At 40.3% G+C, this 6,574-nt stretch overlaps 1 long non-coding RNA gene across 1 annotated transcript; it reads right to left on the reverse strand.

Moving 5' to 3' along the window:
• Positions 1 to 2,149: 2,149 nt before the first annotated feature.
• LOC137611370 (uncharacterized) lies at positions 2,150 to 3,829 on the reverse strand. Its single transcript, XR_011038616.1, has 3 exons — positions 2,645 to 3,829; positions 2,349 to 2,542; positions 2,150 to 2,267 (listed from the first exon to the last, which is right to left on the reverse strand). It is a non-coding gene; the product is annotated as an uncharacterized lncRNA (long non-coding RNA).
• Between the last annotated feature and the right edge of the window lie 2,745 nt (positions 3,830 to 6,574).

Genomic DNA, 6,574 nt, shown 5'->3' on the forward strand with positions numbered 1-6,574 from the left:
GTTTACTGAGGTCTGTGTGATTCTTGCATTGTAGTCTACAGATGTTTGAGTATCCACCAGAGCCAGCACATCAAGAAGAGGTTATTGAGACACAACGAGAAAGATGTCAGTCTGGTTTCCACAGCAGACAGTCTTCAGGACGGTGACTACCTCAGAAATGTTACTCACACTTGTGAAGGCCTCCCCATCCTTATGAAGCTGTGAGGCTGCCTCTGGGACTTGCTACAGGTTGAGGTTTCAAATGGGTCAGTGTGCTGTCAGCTAACATCGGTAATATTCGTACAGCTCTGGTGCGAATGTCTGAAAGCACTGAGTCTAAAGGAGCGATGGGAACAACACATGACCTTTTCACACATTAAATAGTCACAAATGAAAGGAACCTTTATGAAAACAGACTCCATCAACAGCACAAAAGCCCACAGACACACTACAGCAAAGTTTCTACTGAACAGAATATGAAAGAAATTATGCTACAAGACTTAATGCTACACATGATCCTAGAACCAGCAACCGATGGAACGATTGTGCAGAGTTTTTACTACCATTTTAGTTAAAGGCACCACCTTCAGATCTGAATGAAACAAAGGTTTTTAACCTCAACAGGAGGTTCTTTACTTTTAATTATTGTTCTACTTAATTTATACTGGAAGCTAAAAATGTGTTATCTGGATGAAATTAAAAAGTCCATTCAAAGATTGTCAGGATTAAATCATGTGCAACTCTCTAAATACTCAATAATCTAGTTTACTAAAACTTACCTCAGATATCTGAGGTTCATATAGTAACTGCTCTATATTGTAAGTATATTTCTTTAATTCATTGTTCCTTGCAAATGAGGTTTCTTTTTTTGCACTGAGAGTAGTCTTAAAAATTTTGTTGTACACATGTGTATGACATTAAAGACATTCTATTCTATTCTAACAAGGGATAAAACACAAATACTAATCTTACTGCATATGAACAGAGCCGTTGGAAGAAGCTGAGCTGCTACATGACGAGACTGAAAATTCTCCATACCGAAAACCAAGTTGCTGCCCAACAGATCGATACGGCAGCTGTGTGTGGGAGGAAGACTCCTGTGCTCTTTCACTCCTCTTCCACTCACCACACACCATACTTTTCAAAAATAACATTTGTATGTCACCTCGAGTACAGCAGAGGGCTGGCTGCTCGTTTGCACGCCGCCAACAGTCATTTTTCATTGTCTAACCAGCACTCAAATCTGTGCTTCTATGTAACCTCCATCACCACAGATACCAAGTACAGTGTGTGAGCATATCAAACATGTTTGCAATGCTAACAAGGTAGTCAGAGACTGCAACATCCTGCGACACCCCAGAATTCAAAATTTTACCCTGACCTACACAATTTTGTGCCTCTGGCTTCATGACCCTACTTTTTCAAGGTCAAGGTTGTGATATAATTTTCATCCCCTTGCCTCCTTGAATACAATGCCTTTTTTTTTCATCTTTCTATCTTATCCGGTTCCTGAGATTTGTGCAAAAAAAAATTGCAAAAGTTGAAATTCTTCATCATCTCATTTTAGAACCGCTTTAAGGTATTCCAAGTTTTATTTTATGTCTGTTTTAGTCAAATGATACACACAGGAGTTAATAATCAATAAAAACAAAAGGAAATTAACAAGAAATAGAAGAAAACATAGGTGGTCTAATATTTTATGTTACTGATTGTTCTCTTCCCATTGCTTCACATTCTGGTGGAATACAGAGTGTGACATTTATCCTCTACTGAAGTATTAACAAATTCTCATCCTTTTTTAACAGATCATGAATGGACAGTAGCAGAAGGGTCCCAACTGCAGACTATCACAGTGAAATAGACGCTCAGTGACCACCAGCGGTTCATTCTGTGGAATGCATATGGAATGCATATCCTACTCATGTATTGCCATCTGCTGAAGAAGTTTATAGAATTTACTTTCTAAAAAAGTACAGAAAATAGAAATGGTTTACTAGAACCTCCATTAGGAGGACAGATCTGGACATAGAAATACTGGACCACAACTTAGAGGTGGGTGATGGTCACAGGTGATTCATGTTAACTATTAGAATGTTAAGTATTGTAACGATACAAAAATTACTTTGTATTTTTCAGAAATAAATATGCCCACAGGAAATGTGTATTGTAAGTTTTTATTGCCCGCTGTGATGGTGGTGATGGTGACTCTGAAATGATTCTGACAGATGGAGTCACTGCTCTGCCGTCCTGGGTAGCAGGAATCATCCTGAGGTGTCACAGGCTCTCTCCTGTAATGTATAGTGGATTCATTAGAGTGGATTACACAATGAAGACAAGTGAATTATTGTGCAAATCTTTAGGTTACTGACCACAATACAGTCTGCTGCTCAGGTAAGACCATATATCCAAGAGCTCCACATCAGAAATGTAGTCTGCAGCATCACATGATCTGGACAGATGTTTATCTATAATGCAGTCTTGAACATGTTGAAGCAATGTTCAGTCTACAAGTACCTTGATGGGGATGTGGTACCATCTGTGCAGCCAATTACATTGGGAAATCCTAAAAGAAATTGAAGTTAATAATCCAATTTTGAGGTTGGAGCACAATGTTATTAAGAAAATATCGTTTGCAATTCATTTATCAGATTTCTACATTATTCACCTGCAATCCTGTGGAACTCCTCCTGACTCTGTCGGGTTTATCTCCGGGGAAATAGAAAAATTGGGGTAAACGTTTCAAGGCGAGGCGCACTGAGCATCTCTCACATTGTATAGAAAAAATACCGTTTGCAAATATAAGATAAAAAACTGACCGGACCACTACCTACACACAGCACTGCTACAGATGTGAGGATGGATCAGGTCGTGGATGTATGTGATGGATGGACATGAATCAATTGGTACCGATCATAAAGACAACTGGCCGGGCTATGACTGGACAACTGAACACGAATCACATTTTTTTAAAATCTCTGTGAATTAATGCTGAAACTCCATCAAGGGGCTCCAAGTCAAACGAACATGCTATGTTCGCCTCTAAAACACCTCTAAAATACGGAGTTATTTATTAAACCTTACTTCGATCAAACTCTCCGCCCAACAGAACCAGGAAATGAAGCCACGCGAGCGGCGGTGAAAGGGGGCGGAGTCAAAAGAAACCCTGGGTTTGTGGAATAAAACCTGCTCCCGACCAGGAGTCTGTTACTGCGGTAACAAACTCAGAGGTTCAGTTTACCTCGCTACGTGAAACAGGCCAGGGTTACAGCTCTAACCCTGGGTTAAGTTACCTCCCTTTGTGAAACCGAAAACCCTGGTTTTCCCTGATTTCAGGGTTAACTTACCCACAGTTTCCACTGAACCTGCTTCGTGAGGCTAGCTTCAGAGTCTGTTACTATGGTAACAAACCTAGAGGTTTACTTTACCTCGCCTCGTGACACAGGCTAGGTTTACTCCTCTGACTCTGGATTAATTTACCTGCCTTTGTGAAACCGAAAGCCCTGGTTTTCCCTGATTTCAGGGTAAACTTACCCATGTTTTCCACTAAACCAGCTTTGTGAAACGGGCCCATTGTGTTTACTAATAACAATATAAACAACCCAGCTCTTTTTATAATCAATGAAAAATCAATTATATTGTTCTTATCTATCATATTTGGCTCAGATTTCTGCCTGATTTCTAAAATCTTGATCATCAGTTAATAAATCCAGCGGCAGGCTATTGATCATATGGGGCTTTAAACTGAATACCTGCATTATATGTGACCTTTCAACATTTCATACGTATGCCAGTAATCACATAAACACTCCTTTAACCTTTACTGCATCATAGACAGCGACAAGCTGCAGCTCTGCTATTAATTACATAATTGAAATATAATCATCTATTCTTTAGAACATTTTGATTAAAAAGATCTGTAGATTGATGCATGAGTGTTATTAGGGTTATCAGATACTGAAAACAGTGATAATGAATCCTGTATGATTTATTTGTACTTGCAAGACTTTGGGGATTGCACTGGTACTATTTGTAGTACTGGTAGTACTGATAACTAACGTCTTATCACTGCATGGAGAGTGTGACACGGTTTCCTCTGGGGTCCGACAGAAATCGATCTGATGCCCCAGCTGTGATCAATACAGTTAGAGAGTTCCTGTTTCTCAACCTTGACTTTGGCGGGGAGCCAGTCGAAATCTGGTGAAATCTGAGGCCCTTCAGTCGTCCCTCATGCAGACATCAGGGGCCCGGCTGGGAGCATTTTTAGGATCTGTCCCAGTTTCTTTAAGGACGCTCGTCTGTTTGCCCAACACACAAGCTGACAAGGTTTCATCTGAGTTCAGGGGAGGACAGAGGCAGAAAGATGGGATGAAGAAATCAAGCTGACAGATGTTTGGACGGTTTGAGGTCAGGGACCAGGACATGCTGAGGTAGAAAGGCACTCAAAAGACAAAGAAGAACTCATTTGGCCTCAAACTCAGCAGAACGTTTGTGTACAGAAGAACGAAAGTCACATTTTATCACCTTATGAAGGTGTTTCAGCAACTCAAATAAAGAGCAACAGTAGTTTTTCACCATATTGTATTCCTAGTCTTATTAACAAAAGCTGGTTTAGCCTTGACTATCAGAGATTGTTGGGGCGCCAGTGGCTCAGCGGTAGAGCGGTTCTTCCAATGATCACATTCTTGTGAGACAGTCACCCAAAGTACAGCGATAAAAACAAAAGGCAGAGGAAGATGAAGGCACAAAACCTATAAAGAGTACTGAAATTAGAATCAGGAATGGATGGGGAAAGAATATTAAAAAAAAAATATTAGTGATAAACATGAAGGAATTATTTTAAACTGAGTGAGTCTGATCCAGCTGAGGGAAAAGGATCAGGAGATGAGTTTCTATTACTTTATCTTCTCAATGACAGCGGTAATCAATTTATGAAACATGTTTCATCTCAGCAGGTATTTAAAAGAAAAATCCCTGCGTGTCTTTATTGAAACTGACAGAGGGTGGATTTGTGTCTCATCAGCTTGTTCAAGAAAAGACTCTGTGTTGTCAAAGTGAAGGGAACAAGGAAGTGACTCCAGGCTAAGCTCCAGTTAAGCCAATTAGTTGGCGGCGGATACAGAAGTTTAAGAGGCAGCACCGGTCTCTGGATCTGGACAATAGCATTTCTAATGATGACAAATCCTGGGAAGTCAAAGCTGCTGTATGTTTGTTGGGGTTTCAGAACTGAGAAAATTTAACCAGCTTAGAGTCTAAATATTACCTGAACCTGCAAACAAGTCACCAGAGGAGTGACAGGACTTTGTCTTCTGTTTCTCGACTCCCTCACTATGTAAGGTTGAAGTTGAGCAGAAAGTAAACTCCCTAAAATGCTCTAGTAAAACATCCCTCTTTGTTCCTCAAGCAGAAAACCAGCATCGAGGTGACAGGAAGTCTAACACAACAAAAAGTTGTTGATGATGAATCAGTGCAGTCAATATTCAATCTCAGTGTGTCTGCTGCACACACAGCTCAACAACATGGTGTGTGTGTGTGTGTGTGTGTGTGTGTGTGTGTGTGTGTGTGTGCGTGCGTGCGTGCGTGCGTGCGTGTGTGCGTGTGTGTGTGTGTGTGTGAACCCAGTGGCTCATCAAAACCCAGTCTGTTTTCAATCCCAGGGTGTCAAATACTGCAGGTTTAACACAATCCTCTGTGTTATCAACCAGAAGTAGATGGTACCATAACGTATCTGGAGACACACCAGGCTCTCAAGTACCTCCAGTGAAAACACAATTGAGTCATGAGATAGTCAGAACAACTACACAACATATCACCCTGGAGACCGGAATTTCTGTGTGAAAAACCCCAAACTTCAACTGAACCTAAATTTAACCAAATATGGATTCCATGCAAATTGTGTGCTATAACAGTTTGAAGGAAGACTTTGCATGAAAGCTGCTTTATGCATCTGGAGGAAACATAAATGTATGCATGTTAAAGAGTCTGTAGGTATTTCATAGGGATGAGAAGATTTGGTAAAACGCATTTGGGTTGTCAACAAAATGCACCGTTAAAGGGAACAGTTGAAAACTCGAGCTACAGAATGAGATACAATCTACATATAAAGTCATCCCTTCAGGTTTATCAGCTTTATATTTTTCATAAACATTCACACACCAGCAAGGCCCTTTACTGAACACCTGAAGAACACAAAGTCAACACTTTATCACCTCATCAAAGATTTGTGTTTCTCTTGGCCACATGGATCAGCTCCACAACAGGCTGATGATAATATACTGATGACATAATATTCCATTATATAGTTCAGATAACCAGCCTGTTGGCAAAGAGTTGCCTTTTCACACACTGACGCTAACTTGTGTGTGTTTGTGTGTGTGTAATGACTGTTCCTGAGAAGGTTGTGTATAGTGGGTCTACCAAAGCCACAGAAACAAAACAATGAGCTGAAAGACGCCAAAATGCTCTAGAGAGCTGAAGGGGAGCTGCAGAGACAAGTGATAATTGTCAGTGGGTTTGACAAGACAAGCAGCAGCGTTTATATTACACATAGTGATTACATCAAGTGTTAATAAAAAATATTGATGATGGCAGATTTAAT

Source organism: Antennarius striatus, chromosome 17, assembly GCF_040054535.1.
Source record: "Antennarius striatus isolate MH-2024 chromosome 17, ASM4005453v1, whole genome shotgun sequence".
Classification (NCBI taxonomy): domain Eukaryota; kingdom Metazoa; phylum Chordata; class Actinopteri; order Lophiiformes; family Antennariidae; genus Antennarius; species Antennarius striatus.